We start from the raw sequence: 16,550 nt of genomic DNA on the forward strand, positions 1-16,550 counted from the left end.
TTTTTATGCCTACAAACACATTTTTTGTAATCCGTGTCCACACAATATTGTTAAATGCCTCATTAACATTCTGTGTCTTACCATGGAGGTATTTCTTTAGCGAGTATGGATGCGTGAAGACTCTGAATGTAGGCTTAATGGCCTCCATTACTGCTTCAGGTACTGAATGGTTATGTTTAAATGAATCTAATTTTCCTGCTGCCTCTGCTTTTCTAAACCTGCACCACGTATCTGGTGAAGGCAGGCACAAGCTATGTACAGGGTTAGTGCCTGTGGATAGCCTGTGAAAGCATGTTCGCCACACTGCTCTTTTCATGCTTCCCAAATCATGGCTGGACGAGGATCTTCCGTCGAATCCTCAATCCAGCAGCAATTAAAAAAAAAAAATAAAAAAATAAAAAAAAAAGTTCGAATGTGTGTGAAATCTTATGGGACTTAACTGCTAAGGTCATCAGTCCCTAAGCTTACACGCTAGTTAACCTAAATTATCCTAAGGACAAACACACTCACACTCATGCCTGTGGGAGGACTCGAACCTCCGCCGGGACCAGCCGCACAGTTCATGACTGCAGCGCCCCAGACCGCTTTTTTTCTTTTTAATCTCATTTTGTTTACTTTCATTCGTTGCATCTGCTCGGGGCGGACGTCGTGACATCCGTTTGAAGTTCGTTGTTGATCGATTAACTCAGTTTTTTTATTACAGAGGGCAACTAACCCTCTGACCGAACACGCTGAGCTACCGTGCCGGCTAGACCGCTCCGCTAATCCCGCGCGGCCAGCAATTTTCATTTGATCCTCTATTTGACTATACTTCTGTTAACAAGTTTTGCTGTGGTACTGAGATGAATAAATGCTTTTCGGTTGTCAAGAAATACTGTACCCACTTGACGGCATCGATCCATGGCTTCGAGGTTGTCACGTGAGAAGGGCAAGAGTTGAGTTTCTCGGGGTTAGTGTCTTCGGTATCTAAGCTGACTGGCGAGGAGTTATACTGTTAGAGTTACACTGTTAGAGTTACCTCATTGATTTTGTGCTCAGAATATTTTCTTGGGTTCTAAGACAGATGGATGTCAATAATGGTGAACGGTTCTTTTGTGCGCCATTTCTGCCATATTTCTTGCAAACATGTGTGGTACACGTTACGCACTTACGCTTAAGTTAAATGCCAGCTTGGTCTGGGGTATAGCTTTATTTGTACCGAGTCTGCTTCATTATTTCCAACTGTTAGGGAATAGTTATCTGAAATAACATAGAACTTCGTTGTAATTCTCTTGAAAACGACTAATGTGAGGTTGGTTCCAACACAGCAAACACAGACGAAAAAAATCGAGAACGGGTGATTAAACGGGTATGAAATAATCGAGGACGTAGACATATTAGAAGGAAGAATGCAACGTATTTTACTTGAAAAGTTTACTGTGAGATGGCTTTGTGCAAGGTATTTGCAGCATCTGTTTCTTCCTCAAAACAAAATCGCTCCACGATGTCGGGAAAGTTATCAAAATAATCCAACTGATTCTCAGTGCCGATTATTTCTGTTTATATAGCGCGGATCCACCACTCCATGCAGGACTGAGACAGCAATAAAAACAACTGGTGACTCTGCACAAAGAAAGACGTAAGCAGTTTTATCAGCTAGGTGGGATTGCAAGAGGATTTTTTACTGTTTACCGTATGGCAAAGCGTAAAACATTAGGTGGCGAGGATTACAAATATTTTCTGGTACTCTTGTATGACAAAAAGTGAGACAATGCCTGGGTTTTAGAAGGAAGATGGTTTTTCAGAAGGTCGATCTATAGGTCCAGAACGTGCACTGAACGTGGGAAAACTGATCAGCTCAACGAACAGTTATAACTTACAGACTATTTGTCAGATTTAACTGCCTCTGGATGCCAGATACTGCCTAATCTGAACAAATCTGTGGTTATGGAGAATTATTTTAGGTCCAATGAAGAAATTTATGCAGCCACTGGTGGAATTTCGTAGACGAGGTATCTCGAACAGAACGACCTCCTCCATGCCAACAAACATGCATACCGGAAACATTGGTCATGTGAAACTCAACTCGTGCTTATCTCACACGGCATCCTGTAAACCACTGATCAAGGGAATCAGGTAGATGCAAAATCTTTTGACTTCCGGAAAGCATTTTACTCACCACCACACCGACGCTTATTAACGAAAGTAAGGTCATATGGCGTTGGCAGGGAGAACGTAGCAGGCCGTCTTGGACAGAGAGTCATCGACACTTCTAGAAGAAACTTCAGGCTTGACAAAGGAAAGTTTGTTGGTAACATTGCTGATCCTGTAGTATATGAATGACCTGGAAGACAATACTGATTGTAGGCCTAATCTCAGACATTTTACAAATGATGTAGATATCTATAATTAAGTACTGTTCGAAAAAAGCTGCACACATATTCCGTAAGCTCTTGATAAGATTTCAATAAGGTGCAAGTACCACCTGCATGTTGAAAATGTTTAGAAATGTAAAACTGTGCACTTCACAAAACACCTGCAATATTAGTGAGTCACCGTCAGTATCAGTCAAATTATACAAATAAATGCTTGTAACGATTTGTAGGAACGTGAAATGGAATGATCACTTGGGCTCAGTCGTGGCTAAGACAGATGGTGAGTTCGGTTTCTTGGCAGAATACTGGGAAGTACAGTAAGTCTACAATGGAGACTGAAAAATTGTTCAAGTATCCAGTGGACCCATCTCAAATTGGACTTACAGTGGGCATGGAACATACACAAATTAGGGTAGTACGACCGGACACTGATTTCTGTGATTACTTAGAAGAAAATGGATGATTTCAGAAAAGAACAGGGCAGGCCTCGTATTTATTGCCTATGAGCTAGGTGACGCTAAGCATGGTGCTGTAGATTCAGACTAATCGGTCAACTTCCGAAATATCCACGCTCATGAAATTATTGGTATCTGTAAAAATATCAGTGACAGTTTAAGCTTTAAACGCGTAAGTGGTTCTTGACGTATTGTGTTCTGGTTTATAAATTACAATTATGTATTGTGTAATGACAATGAAATAAGTTTATCTTATTGGTTGTTGCGAATGTAGCTTCAGTGAAGAACAGCAATATTTCCCGCATTGCTATTGTTTGGTTTTTCAGTCGAAGCTCAACTTAAACTCAAATAATATTTTTCTTCGAATTAATTAAATACAACCACAACAGCACAGGCTTAGCCTCGCTATTGATATAGTACGACGCCCATAGATCAGTATGTATATAGCTTCGTTTTTCTAGAGCAGCTGGAACAATATTCTAATTGTACTTCATATTGTAACATTGTCTAGAAATTGGCGTTTTGCGATGGAAGAGCACTTTCTCTGGGTCATTCGATATCAACGATCCAAACAAAGTTAGAAACTGTTACCTGCTCCTTAAGTTAAAACTGATCAATTTTAGTAGTTTCTACTCCTTATTTTGCCGGCCGGTGTGGCCAAGCGGTTAAAGGCGCTAAAGTCTGGAACCGGGTGGCCGCTACGGTCGCAGGTTCGAATCCTGCCTCGGGCATGGATGTTTGTGATGTCCTTAGGTTAGTTAGGTTTAAGTAGTTCTAAGTTCTAGGGGACTGATGACCTTAGAAGTTAAGTTCCATAGTGCTCAGAGCCATTTGAACCATTTGAACCTACTCCTTATTTCCTGTAGATTTAATTTGAGCAATTTGAGCTGCAGATACATGTGAGATGTGATCAAATTCGGATGATAATCCTAGAAGAAACAGCAACCAGTAGAACTCTTTCTCACAAGTTATTTATTTGTCCCTTAGCTGGATTTTTAAGTCACAACAGGCTCATAATCAGGTGATGACATTTGTAGGAGTTTACAGTGTAATCACCTGGAAAGTTGCAATGATACTGAACATAGTCGTTACTAAATGTTAATTGCTACTACACAGACACGGAAATACTGTATCTGGATTGTCAGTAATAGTCTCCAGACCACTCATGCCATGGTTCTACAGTTAATCAGCTGTAGAAAACATTCATCCTTAAAGCTTCTGTAACGTAAAGTCAAAGCATTTATGTAATCTCGCAGTAATTTACATATGCGCACGCAGTACAGTAGGTGCAATTCCAATGACGTCACCAGTGAAAATTTATGCCTGCTTTAAGTTTGCACCTCCAGTTGATCATTAACTCGTCCTTGCTCCTTTTCTAATTTTTTTGTTTTTATAAAATCGCATAATGCAATGCAATCGTTCATTATACCTGTATTAAAGAGGTTTTTCCTGGAACGCTGATATTTCTTGTCACACTTATTTGAATAATATTATCTGCGTATTTCATAACGTTACAAAGACCACTTCACCTATTTATTTGTGCCGACATATCGAGGAAATGGTGCAGTCGATGGCACATCGCAGTCGCATTTGGAAGGAATGATGGACAATCGCAATATTTTAAGGGGGAACTAAAACAACTATCGCCGCAGCTGGTTTTCTTTCCTTTCACACAAACACCCTGTCGACATAAAAGTCAATCGAGCCAGCCGCTGTGGGCGAGCGGTTCTAAGCGCTTTGGTCCAGAACCACGCTGCTGCTATAGTCGCAGGTTCTAATCCTGCCTCGGGCATGGATGTGTGTGATGTCATTAGGTTTAAGTAGTTCTAAATGTAGGGGACTGATGACCTCAGATGTTAAGTCCCACAGTGCTTAGAGCCATTTGAACCAGTCAGTAGAGATGGAGCAAAAGTTTCGTTGAACGAGAATTGGGCACTATTGAAAGAACCTGTACTGCACTCACCTAATGATGGGTTGTCGAATGGACTTCCAATATAACCTTTTCCAAAAATTACTTAAAACTGGGCCACACACACAGTGTGCAACATATGGCTATAATTAGGCTGGCTTTAGGAAGAGAGAGGGAGATGACACTGAAATAGCGGAAGATCACTTTTTTCGCATGTCCGCTAGGAACATTCACTTGTCATGCACTTCGCTGTATTTACACCCTATGAAAGGTGCAAAACACGCTAAGGTAGGTTCATGTCGTCAGTCTAAGCGGCCAGGAAAGGTTTATCTGAACGAACAGTGAACGACACTGTCATTAGAAACGAACCAGTCATGTTCGTACCGTTGATGGAGACGAAAATTAGCAGTTGTGAAGGACTCATTCGACTGAAGTGGTTAAGTCGAAAGTTAAATCTTGATGCCCAGATCAGAATTTGAACTATACTCGCAAATGAGTCATGTGATAAATCACTGTTTCCTCTCATTCGACTCTGGTTATTGGATACACGAGAGAGACACTATTTTTTAAATTTATTGATGGGAGTTTGCCGTTACTATTTATGATGATTTTTAATCTTTTGTTGAGGTCTATACGTGTTTCAAAGGAGACGTCGCATCTTTGGTGGATGCTGCTTATTTAATAATTCGTAATTAAGACACACAACGTTTGTTACGCTCTCTACACTGCATAACACCTTTCTTTTCATTACAGCCGATAGTCTGCAATAGACTGGAAGTAAAATATTAAGGAGAAATGACTGCGTTTAAATCGTAGTGTGATTCCTTTCTTCTAAGTTCGTTTTTAGCTTTCGGTACAGACACGGAAGTATGTTTCCCTGTTATAGCATTCTATTGCGAAATTATAGAACACTCACTTTTTGGTCTGTTTGATGAAAACGTACAATCTAATGTATGTTACCTCCTAGTCAGCAAATTTTCCGTCGTAGTTAAATGTGATTCGTAATACCTTTTTTGTATCATTTTCTGCGACCATATTTCGATATGCGGCTGTTATGGGTACCCTAAATTAAATTGCAATAGCGCGAATTGATTGTACGATAATTGGAAAGGAAAGTAACTGTGTTTCAAATTTACTTGCTTCATATCGCAGCCATTTCTTTGAGGAATGACTGAGATGTCTTCAAATGAAGTATATATTTATTAATATCCTATTTAGTTTTATTTTTGCTACCTACAACGTTTTTTCTTGTTTAAAACTCAGAAGTATATTATTTCTTCTGCGTGTAAACACGGAAATTTTTTGGAGAATTATTATAGCAAGGGTAGGTTGCAATTAATTCTCTTGAAATTTTTTTTTCTTTTGTTAATTGATGCTTCCATCGATGCTTGTTACAAGAATTTCATATTTGCAAATGGTTCAAATGGCTCTGAGCACAATGGGACTTAACATCTGAGGTCATCAGTCCCCTAGAACTTAGAACTACTTAAATCTAACTAACCTAAGGACATCACACACATCCATGCCCGAGGCAGGACTCGAACCTGCGACGGTAGCGGTCGCGCGCTTCCAGGCTGAAACGCCTAGAACCGCTCGGCCATCAGGCCGGCATTTGTAAATTAAAAACAAAAAATGTTGATATTCTACCATATTTACTTCATAAATATCTATATTTTAACTAGATGCCATTCAGGCGTCATTACATTCAGCTGGTGGGCATCTACAGAAAAACAAGCGACGATCGTCACTGAAACCGTGGACGTCTACTAGAGAAGAAATAATGTAGGAAGTTCGCGAAGAAATCGGATGAGCAGACAATAGGAAAGCATCCATTTGGAACCTATTTGGTTAAATAGTGTCAAAAAATCACGTGATTTCAGCCAAACTGCAAGACAGTTGTTCATCTGCACCTAGATCCACAGTGTGCGAGACACTGCCTGCAGAATATCTACCACAACTCTCTATAAAATCAATTAGTAGTTACGACACGAAATACCTCTTAGTTGAACATTTATTTGTGGCTGTTGATCTCTTCAAATTTATATATGTGCTTCAGTGCAAGAAAGTAATTCAGAACAAGTACAAACTGAAATATCTACTCTTGCAACGCCACAATGTGAGTAACGGTTTGGTACAGTCGAAATTTGGAAATTTGTGGTAAGGTCTTATGTGACCAAACTGCTGAGGACATCGGTCCCTAAGCTTACGCACTGCTGAAGCTAACTTAAACTAACTTACGCTAAGGACGACACACACACACACACACACACACACACACACACACACACACACACACACACACACGCCCGATGGAGGACTCGAACCTCCGACGGAGGGAGCCACGTAGTCTGTGACAAGACGTCTTAGGCCGCACGGTTACTCCGCGATGTGGTTAAAGTTAGATATGGTGGGAATTAGTGAAGTTCGGTGTAGGGAGGAACAAGACTTGTGGTCAGGTGAATACTGGGTTATAATTACAAAATCAAATAGGGGTAATGCAGGAGTAGGTTTAGTAATGAACAAAAAAATAGGAGTGCGGCTAAGCTACAACGCACAGCAACGTGAACGCACTATTATAGCCAAGATAGACACCAAACCCACGCCTACCGCAGTAATACAAGTTTATATGCCAATCAGCTCCGAAGATGACTAAGAGATTGAAGAAATGTATGATGAAATAAAAGAAATTATTCAGATAGTGAAGGGAGACGAAAATTTAATAGCCATGAGGGACTGGAATTCATTAGTAGGAAAAGGAAGAAAAGGAAAAGTAGTAGGTGAATATGGTATGGGGATAAGGAATGAAAGAGGAAGCCACCTGGTAGAATTTTGCTCAGAGAATAATTTAATCATAGCTAACACTTGGTTTAACAATCGTGAAAGAAGGTTGTATACGTAGAAGAGGCCTAGAGACACTGGAAGGTTTCAAATAGATTATATAATTGTAAGACAGAGATATGGGAACCAGGTTTAAAATTATAAGACCTTTCCAGGGGCAGTTGTGGACTCTGACCACAATCTATTGGTTTTGAACTGTAGATTAAAACTGAAGAAACTGCAAAAACGTGGGAATGTAATGAAATAGGATCTGGATAAACTGAAAGAATCAGAGTTTGTAGAGAGTTGAAGAGAGAGCATTAGGCAACGATTGACAAGAACGGCGGAAAGGAATACGGTAGAAGAAGAATGGGTAGCAATGAGAGATGAAATAATTAAGGCAGCAGAAGGTCAACTAGGTACAAAGACGAGTGCTAGTAGGAGTCCTTGGGTAACAGAAGAGATATTGAATTTAATTGATGATAGGTGAAAATATAAAAATGCAGTAAATGAAGGAGGCAAAAAGGAAAACAAACGTCTCAAAAATGAGATCAACAGGAAGTGCAAAATGACTAAGCAGAGATGCCTAGAGGACAAATGTAAGGATGTAGAGGCATATCTCACTAGGAACAAGATAGATATTGCCTACAGAAAAATTAAAGAGTCCTTTGGAGAAAAGAGAACCACTTCTATGAATATCAAAAGTTCACATGGAAAACCTGTTCTAAGCAAAGAAGGGAAAGCAGAAAGGTTGATGGAGTATATAGAGGGTCATTACAAGGGCGATGTACTTGGGAGCGATATTATGGAGATGGAAGAGGACGTAGATGAAGGTAAAATGGAAGACATGATACTGCGTGAAGAATTTGACAGAGAACTGAAAGACCTAAATCGAAACAAGGCCCCGGAAGTAGACAACATTCCATTAGAGCTACTGATAGCCTTGGAAGAGCCAGCCCTGACAAAGCTCTACCATCTGGTGAGCAATATGTATGAGACAGGTGAAATACCCTCAGACTTCAAGAAGAATATAATAATTCCAATGCCGAAGAAAGCAGGTGTTGACAGGTGGGAAAATTACCAAACTATCAGTTTAATATGTCACGGCTGCAAAATACTAACACGATTTATTTACAAGTGAACGGAAAAACTGGTAGAAGCCGACCTCGGGGAGGATCAGTTTGGATTCCGCAGAAATTTTGGAATACGTGAGGAAATACTGAACCTGCGACTCATCTTGGAAGTTAGGCTGGGGCAAAAACAAGGAGCGAAAGCCTGTTTACAATTTGTACAGACACCAGATAGCACTTAGAAGATTCGAAGGGCATAAAAGGGAAGCAATGGTTGGGCAGGGAGTGAGACAGGGTGGTAGCCTATCCCCAATGTTGTTTAACCTGTATATTGAGCAAGCAGTAAAGCAAACAATAGAAAAATTTTGAGAAGGAATTAAAATCCAAGGAGAAGAAATAAAAACTTTTCAGTTTGCCGATGACATTGTAATTCTGCCAAAGATAGTAAAAGACCTGGAAGAGCAATTGAACGGAATGGACAGTGTCTTGAAAGGAGGATATGAGATGAACGTCAAGAAAAGCAATACAAGTGTAAAGGAATGTTGTCGTATTAAATCAGGTGATGCTGAGGGAATTAGATTAGGAAATGAGACACTGAAAGTAGTAGATGAGTTTGCTATTTTGGGGGCAAAATAAATCATGATGGTCGAAGTAGAGAGGATATAAAATGTAGACTCGCTATGGCAAGGAAAGCGTTTCTTAAAAAGAGAAATTTGTTAACATCGAGTGTAGATTTAAAAGTCAAAAGTCATTTCTGAAAATATTTGTATGGAGTGTAGGCATTAATGGAAGTGAAACATGTACGATAACTAGTTTAGACAAGAAGAGAACAGAAGCTTTCGAAATGTGGTGCTACAGAAGAACGCTGAAGATTAGATGGGTAGATTACATAACTAATGAGGAGGTACTTAATAGAATTGGGGAGAAGAGGAATTTATGGCACAACTTGACTAGAAGGGATCGGTAGGTAGAACGCATTCTGAGGCATCAAGGTATCGCCGGTTTAGTACTGTAGGCAGCGTCGAGGGTAAAAACATAGAGGGAGACCAAGAGATGAATACGCTAAGCAGATTCAGAAGGAAGTAGGTTGCAGTAGTTACTTGGAGATAAAGAAGCTTGCGCAGGACAGAGTAGCATGGAGGGCTGCATCAGTTCCTGTACTGAAGACCACAACAATCACAACACGCGATACTACCGCCATCTGCATGTGTGCACATCGCTGTCTTGTGACTTTTGTCACCTCAATGCATGAGACGAAGGCTTCCCGCAATGCTTGACGCCTTCTTTTTAGCATTCCCGATGGAAGTTTGTTCACCATATCTCTGACACCCTTGCGGTGGATAAACAAATCGGAGACGGAACAGACATTTATTCGTTTAACTTCCGTCTTTCTATTCCGTTTATCCAAGTTTGCCAGATATCATCGAGTGAGGTGGAACAACAGTTAAGGCATTCAGCTCGCTTTCGATGGAGTCATATAGATTTAGGTTCCAAGTGAAGATCGAGGCGAGATCTTTCAATAGTACATGCACTACTTATTTTACACTTTCTATGCACTAACGCACTGTCAAAGCGTGACTTGGCGGAGCACCGTGCATATCCGACAGTTTTAAATGGGTAGCTGCGGCCTATTGAGCGTACTGTTTCAGTGATGAAGCATCACAGGCGACGGAGAGTATGGTGGCCGGAGGGAAACACAGTTGATCTTCCGAAGCTATCAACAACAGAAGAGCAGAGAAGAGCGCCATAAAAATACGGCTTGCGCAGTTTGGAGACAAGGTCGGGCTGTAGCGAATCAGCGGGAAAGCTACACAAGTCGGCGCCAAAACTTTACTACTTCCAGAACAGCGGGCTAAGGCAAACTGATGGGGTGCCGCCCAGGTTGGTGCTGCGAGGGGGAGACAGTGCGTCACCGGATTTATACAGAACTTAAGAGCGTTTAATCGGATAAACTCGGACTACATCTTTAAAATAAGTCGGTGGTTTAGAGCTTGCAGCTTGGCAATCTCCCAGTGACGAATGTTATGGAACATAGAAGCAGCTGAATAACCATTTTCGCATAACAACTACGTCTGTCAGTGTAGAGAGAATACGAATCGTGACATTAGTCTGCTCAATTGAATATTTAACTTTACAACAGTGCATCCGGGTTATATTTTCGCCTTCAAGTGCAGACTCTGCCAAGGCCATAAACCGGAATGGTCTTAACTCAGCAACGCAGGAGCTGAATTCGACCAATCACGAGGAGTGATAGCTGCGCCTTTCACAGGAAATCATGAAACTGTGAAGTTCGTTGAGGCACGGGCACAATAGAATAATTACTGTCACAGAATAGAAAAATCAAACAGTAAAACTCTTTTAGAAATGTAGTTGGATTGTAACAGATGAACCGATAAATAGCTGTAAAATCTGCAGATGGATTGAATGGCTAAATTTCTCTGTATCTGACAGCTGTGATAGACAACATTTCCATGTGGAGAGAATGTGTCTTTGCTCCTTTGCTCTCCACAGTGTTGCTATGTCTAAGAGAAGTCACCTGCTCTTTTTAATAGGTTGCAGTCATATAACATGCACACGCACACACACACACACACACACACACACACACACACACACACAATTTTAGTAAATGTTCGAGAGATGAATTTAAAATAGGTTCCGATCGAGGTTTTCAGGAGGTTTCTCTAGGTCATTAGGGGAAGCCGGATCTGGAAATCCCCTCCCAAATACTCCTTCTGCCCCACACACACACTGCGCAAGCTACCGTACCGTGCCTGCCGCCCAGTACCACATACCACTACTAGTCATTTCCTTTCCTGTTCCACTCGCAAGTAGAGCGAGGGAAATACGACCTTCTAAAAGCCTCAGAACGAGCCCGAATTTCTCGTATCTTGTCTTTGTGATCCTTACGCGAGCGAAATGTACTTTGGCGGTAGGAAAATCGTTCTGCAGTTGGCCTCAAATGATTGTTCTTTAGGTTTTTCTACATTAAGAGCAAGCTGTCTTTCATCACACCAAGCAAAAATTCTGTCTAAGTCATCTCGTATACTCTTACAGTCACTCGACGAGACGGCCGGGGTGACCGAGCGGTTCTAGGCGCTACGGTCTGGAACTGCGCGACCGCTACGGTCGCAGGTTCCAATCCTGCCTCGGGCATGGATGTGTGTGATGTCCTTAGGTTAATTAGGTTTAAGTAGTTCTAAGTTCTAGGGGACTGATGACCTCAGAAGTTAAGTCCCTTAGTGCTCAGAGCCATTTGAAACATTTTTTTCACTCGACGACGATACCTTCCGGCACACCACAGCTTCAGAAAACTGCCGTAAATTGTTGCTCACTCACTCCGTCAGATCAATTATGTATACACTGAATAACAGCGGCCATATTACACTTTACTGACGATACCCTTGTCTCTGATGAACACTCGCCCTCGAGGATAACTTAATGGGTTCTATTACTTGAAAAGTCTTCGAGCCACTCACATATCTGGGAACTTATGCCGTGTGCTCGGACATTAGGTCAACAGTCTAGAGGGACACCGTGGCAAACACTTTCCAGAAGTGTAGGAAAACGGTCTCTGCCTGTTGCCCTCCGTCCATGGTACGTAACGTGTGTGAAAAAAGGGCAAGCTGTGTCGCATGAGCGATGCTTTCCAAATCATTGGTAATATGCCGACAGAAGTTTTTCTGTCTCAACGAAATTTATTACATTCGAACTCAGAATATGTGCAAGAATTCTGCGGAAAACCGATGTTAAGGAGATTTGTCTGTATTGATGCGGGTCCATTCTTTCACCTTTCTTGTATACACGAGTCACTGGTGCTTTTCCTCCATTCGCTTGTGACTTTTCGCTAGTATATTGCAATATTGGCTGAAAAGGACGAAGTTCTAAAACACCCTACACGTCCTTCGTGAGTAGGAAATGAAAGCTGTACATAAAAAATTTAAAAATGCAAATGTAATAAGAAAAATTGACTGTTACCTCGGCGTGGCCGAGCGGTTCTAGGCGCTTCAGTGTGGAACCGCGCGACCGCTAGGGTCGCAGGTTCGAATCCTGTCTCGGCCATGGATGTTTGTGATGTCCTTAGGTTAGTTAGGTTTAAGTAGTTCTAAGTTCTAGGGGACTGATGACCTCAGATGTTAAGTCCCATAGTGCTCAGAGCCATTTGAACCATTTGACTGTTAGCTCATAGTGTATCCTTATGCCATTTTACCCTTCGCTTACGCCATATGCTAAATGTAAGATGAAAGCGGAAGATCATTCTCTGACCTTACGCGAATAACATTTCGCGGAATCTGGATCTATTAGCGTCAAACTAGTCTGCACGTCCACGCGTGTTTATAAACTTGTCGCATCCAGAAACAAAAATAACGCGTTATTAGCAAATCGGTTAGCTGCAAACTTGGCTATCTTATGGAATGGTCTAAGTGTAGTGGTCACACTGTATTGACAGGACTATCCATCTCCATGCAGCGGTACCAAATTGATCCAAATGGCTCTGAGCACTATGGGACTTAACATCTGAGGTCATCAGTCCCCTAGAACTTAGAACTACTTAAACCTAACTAACCTAAGGACATCACACACATCCATGCCCGAGGCAGGATTCGAGCCTGCGACCGCAGCAGTGGTGCGGTTCCAGACTGTAGCGCCTAGAACCGCTCGGCCACCGCAGCCGGCGTGGCATCAAATTTTGGAAACAAAGCACGTCAGTGAAACTACTAAAGGACGGTTGGAGACTCTTCGAGCGGGAACTGAAATACCTTAACCACACTACGTGTGGTAGACTGCTGACAACCACACTGCAAAGTGGCGATGGTAGATAAATAAGGACTTGGGAACCCCAGTTTCTGACGACATTTACCAGTAAGGACTGCGGTCTGCTAAAGAAAACATTACCTCATTTTCAGATGAACGCAGAAGCTGTAATTAATCAGAAGGGAAGTGACAGAGACCAACTTGGGTGCTAAAAGCTACATACCTACATGGCTGGTGAGCTGGGAAATGTACAAGAGCTTTTACTATGCAACAGACTAGAATTAAATGTAGACGTACATGCCACATTAACCAAAGACAATTCGTATTCAGGTACGAATAATCAACAGACAGCGTCGTAAACAATCCTCAGAAATTGCAAGCATTACGGACAAGAAATATGTGACAGCTTGCGTTGGCTAGCGATGTTCTCCCTTCCAGGACATTTTCAAGTCCCACTAAGTGATCCTACTTGTTTCTTACGGAGGGCGGATAGTTCGTGGGATCAATGTTACATTCAACGTGGCTAGACGAATTACTGAAAGTTATCCCCAACGCTCCATACAAGGGCCAGTATTGTACAGTTTAAGCCCTGAACCGCCGATAATACTCCTGTATGCTGATCAGCTAGTGGCGTGTGACGTTACCTACACTAAATGTACACTCGGACTAACATTCATATTTAAGTTCTCCGTGGTCTCCTTTTGTAGCTAAAGGACTATGCTGGGATAATACCTCTGGTAACGGCACGGCTGATTTCCTTCCCCAGTCGAAGGCTATGGAAAAATTCGTGAGGACTACCTTCCTGCGTTAGCGACTACAAGAAAAGCAGTTATTTGAGTATATCCGTATTTTTTTAGGAAGATAACATGCAAACCACAGCTTTAAAAAAGAGAGCATAAGTAAAAACGATTGAAGGACTGTGTCACATCACCGCAAAGTCTGAAGAAAGAAATTGCAGAGGAACGCTATATGAGAGTTAGTTAGTTAGGTAATTAGGGTCATGTTCCATGGATTAGTTGTACGTTTTTTTAAATATAAATGTATATTATCAATTCCTGCAGACAACTTTTTGACTCATTACAGAAATGTGAAGGAGAACTGTCAGACTTTTATGTCACTGGGTAAGTGACCAAAAATTCTGGTGCCACATGGTGCACTCCATTTCGTACTAAAGTTGGCTTAATGGATGACATTTTTTTCTTTTTGTTTTGTAATTGTGTGCATCACTTTTCCTATTGAACTGGAACGAGTTATTTGCAAGAAAACTATATGAGAGAATAAATACATCGTGAAGCAGTTGCACAGTTGTCTACAAGGTGATCTTGTGAGAGCATCGCTTATTATTGTTAGAGAACCTTCTCGAGCAATAAAGAATTTCTTTCTAAAAGATGGGTCACCTCAGAAAATTATTCCATACAACATTATTGAGCAAAATTATGCAACTGCGTTAACTTACTGATTTGTCTAGATGTTTCAGTGATTCGCAAAGTAAATGTGACTGAACTAAGTTGCTTTAGGAGTGTCTGTCTGTGGTATGTTGTCACGTCTATTGTTTCACTACATTCCAAATAGACTTAAGATTGTTGTCAGAAATATTAGCTTCTGACATTCATGTTCTCTGATTTTCTTACAATTTTTCATCAAAATTTCGAGTGGTTTTCGTAGTCGGCCACTGCTGCGTGGTCTTTTAATTGATCTCACCAACAGAGATATTTCCCTTTTCCTTTCACAAAGTACATTATTCCCTCTAGTGATAAATGGCTTTTTTACATGGCTGTTTAATGTCCTTACTGATTACTTTAAGAAGAAGCAATTTTCAAATAATAATATGAATTTGTCACGGAATAGATCAAATTTTACGTCAGCATTTGGTTCATTATAAATCTAATCGCATTTCGTCTCTTTTAAACTATGCTCAAAAACCTTTGTCCTGGGGTCAGTTATTCTGGCTTTCACTGAAGAGAATCTATTCAGTAAGCCATTATTTACCCTAACTAACTGTGCATCATGATCAGAGACAAAGTTTTTACTGGGTATACTGTTTTCTTCTCTGAGTTTCATCAAAGACGACATTAACTATTAGATTCCTGCTGTCTTTATCCACCTGTTCTGGAAATTTAATTACTGAGACCAACTTAGAGAACTCAAATAAAGTTTCCAGGTTATTTACCCTACCAGAATCCTTTAGTACATCTACACTGAAATCACCACAGAGTATTAACTGCTCGTTGCTATATGACAGCACAGTCATAATCTACGAACACATGCTGAAAAGTAATGCCTCCGAATTCTAGAATCAGATTTTCACTCTGCAGCGGAGTGTGCGCTGATATGGAAGATAGGAGACGAGTTACTGGCAGAAGTAAAGCTGTGAGTACGGGGCGTGAGTCATGCTAGGGTAGCTCAGATGGTAGAGCACTTGCCCGCGAAAGGAAAACGTCCCGAGATCGAGTCTCGGTCCTGCATTCAGTTTTAATCTGCCAGGAAGTTTCAGCGCCTCCGAATTATGTATGCGAAAACGGTTATAGTTTTTAAATCAAGCAAACATTATTAAAATTGCACAATTTTCAAATGTTCAAATGTGTGTGAAATCTTATGAGACTTAACTGCTAAGGTCATCAGTCCCTAAGCTTACACACTACCTAACCTAAATTATCATAAGGACAAACACACACACACCCATGCCCGAGGGAGGACTCGAACCTCCGCCGGGACCAGCCGCACAGTGCATGACTGCAGCGCCTTAGACCACTCGGCTAATCCGCACATCTTTATTCTTCATGTCTACATATTTACTTCCCAATATAGTCACTCTGGGAACGAACACATTTCTCCCAACGAGAGGTCAATTTGTTGATACCATCACTGTAGAATCTCTGACATTTTCTACATAGCCACAATCTCATCTCTGTTTACAACACTTCGTCACTATTAAAGTAAAGTCCTCGAATAAATCCTGTAATACTGGAACAGATGAAAATCGGATGGTGTCAAGTCGGGACGGTATGGAGGATGATCTATGGCAGTGAACGCATGGCGTCGGATTGTTGCAGATGTCGGAGTGCTAGTGTGTGATCTAGGTCTGTCATTCTGAAGGACATGGTGCTCGACGTGTGAAGAAACTCTTAGAATTCATGTTTTCTGCTTTCTAAGCGTGTCTCGCGCACCGACACAGTTACATAACACAGCG

The sequence above is a fragment of the Schistocerca piceifrons genome, chromosome 1 (assembly GCF_021461385.2).
Source record: "Schistocerca piceifrons isolate TAMUIC-IGC-003096 chromosome 1, iqSchPice1.1, whole genome shotgun sequence".
In the NCBI taxonomy this organism is placed as follows: Eukaryota; Metazoa; Arthropoda; class Insecta; order Orthoptera; family Acrididae; genus Schistocerca; species Schistocerca piceifrons.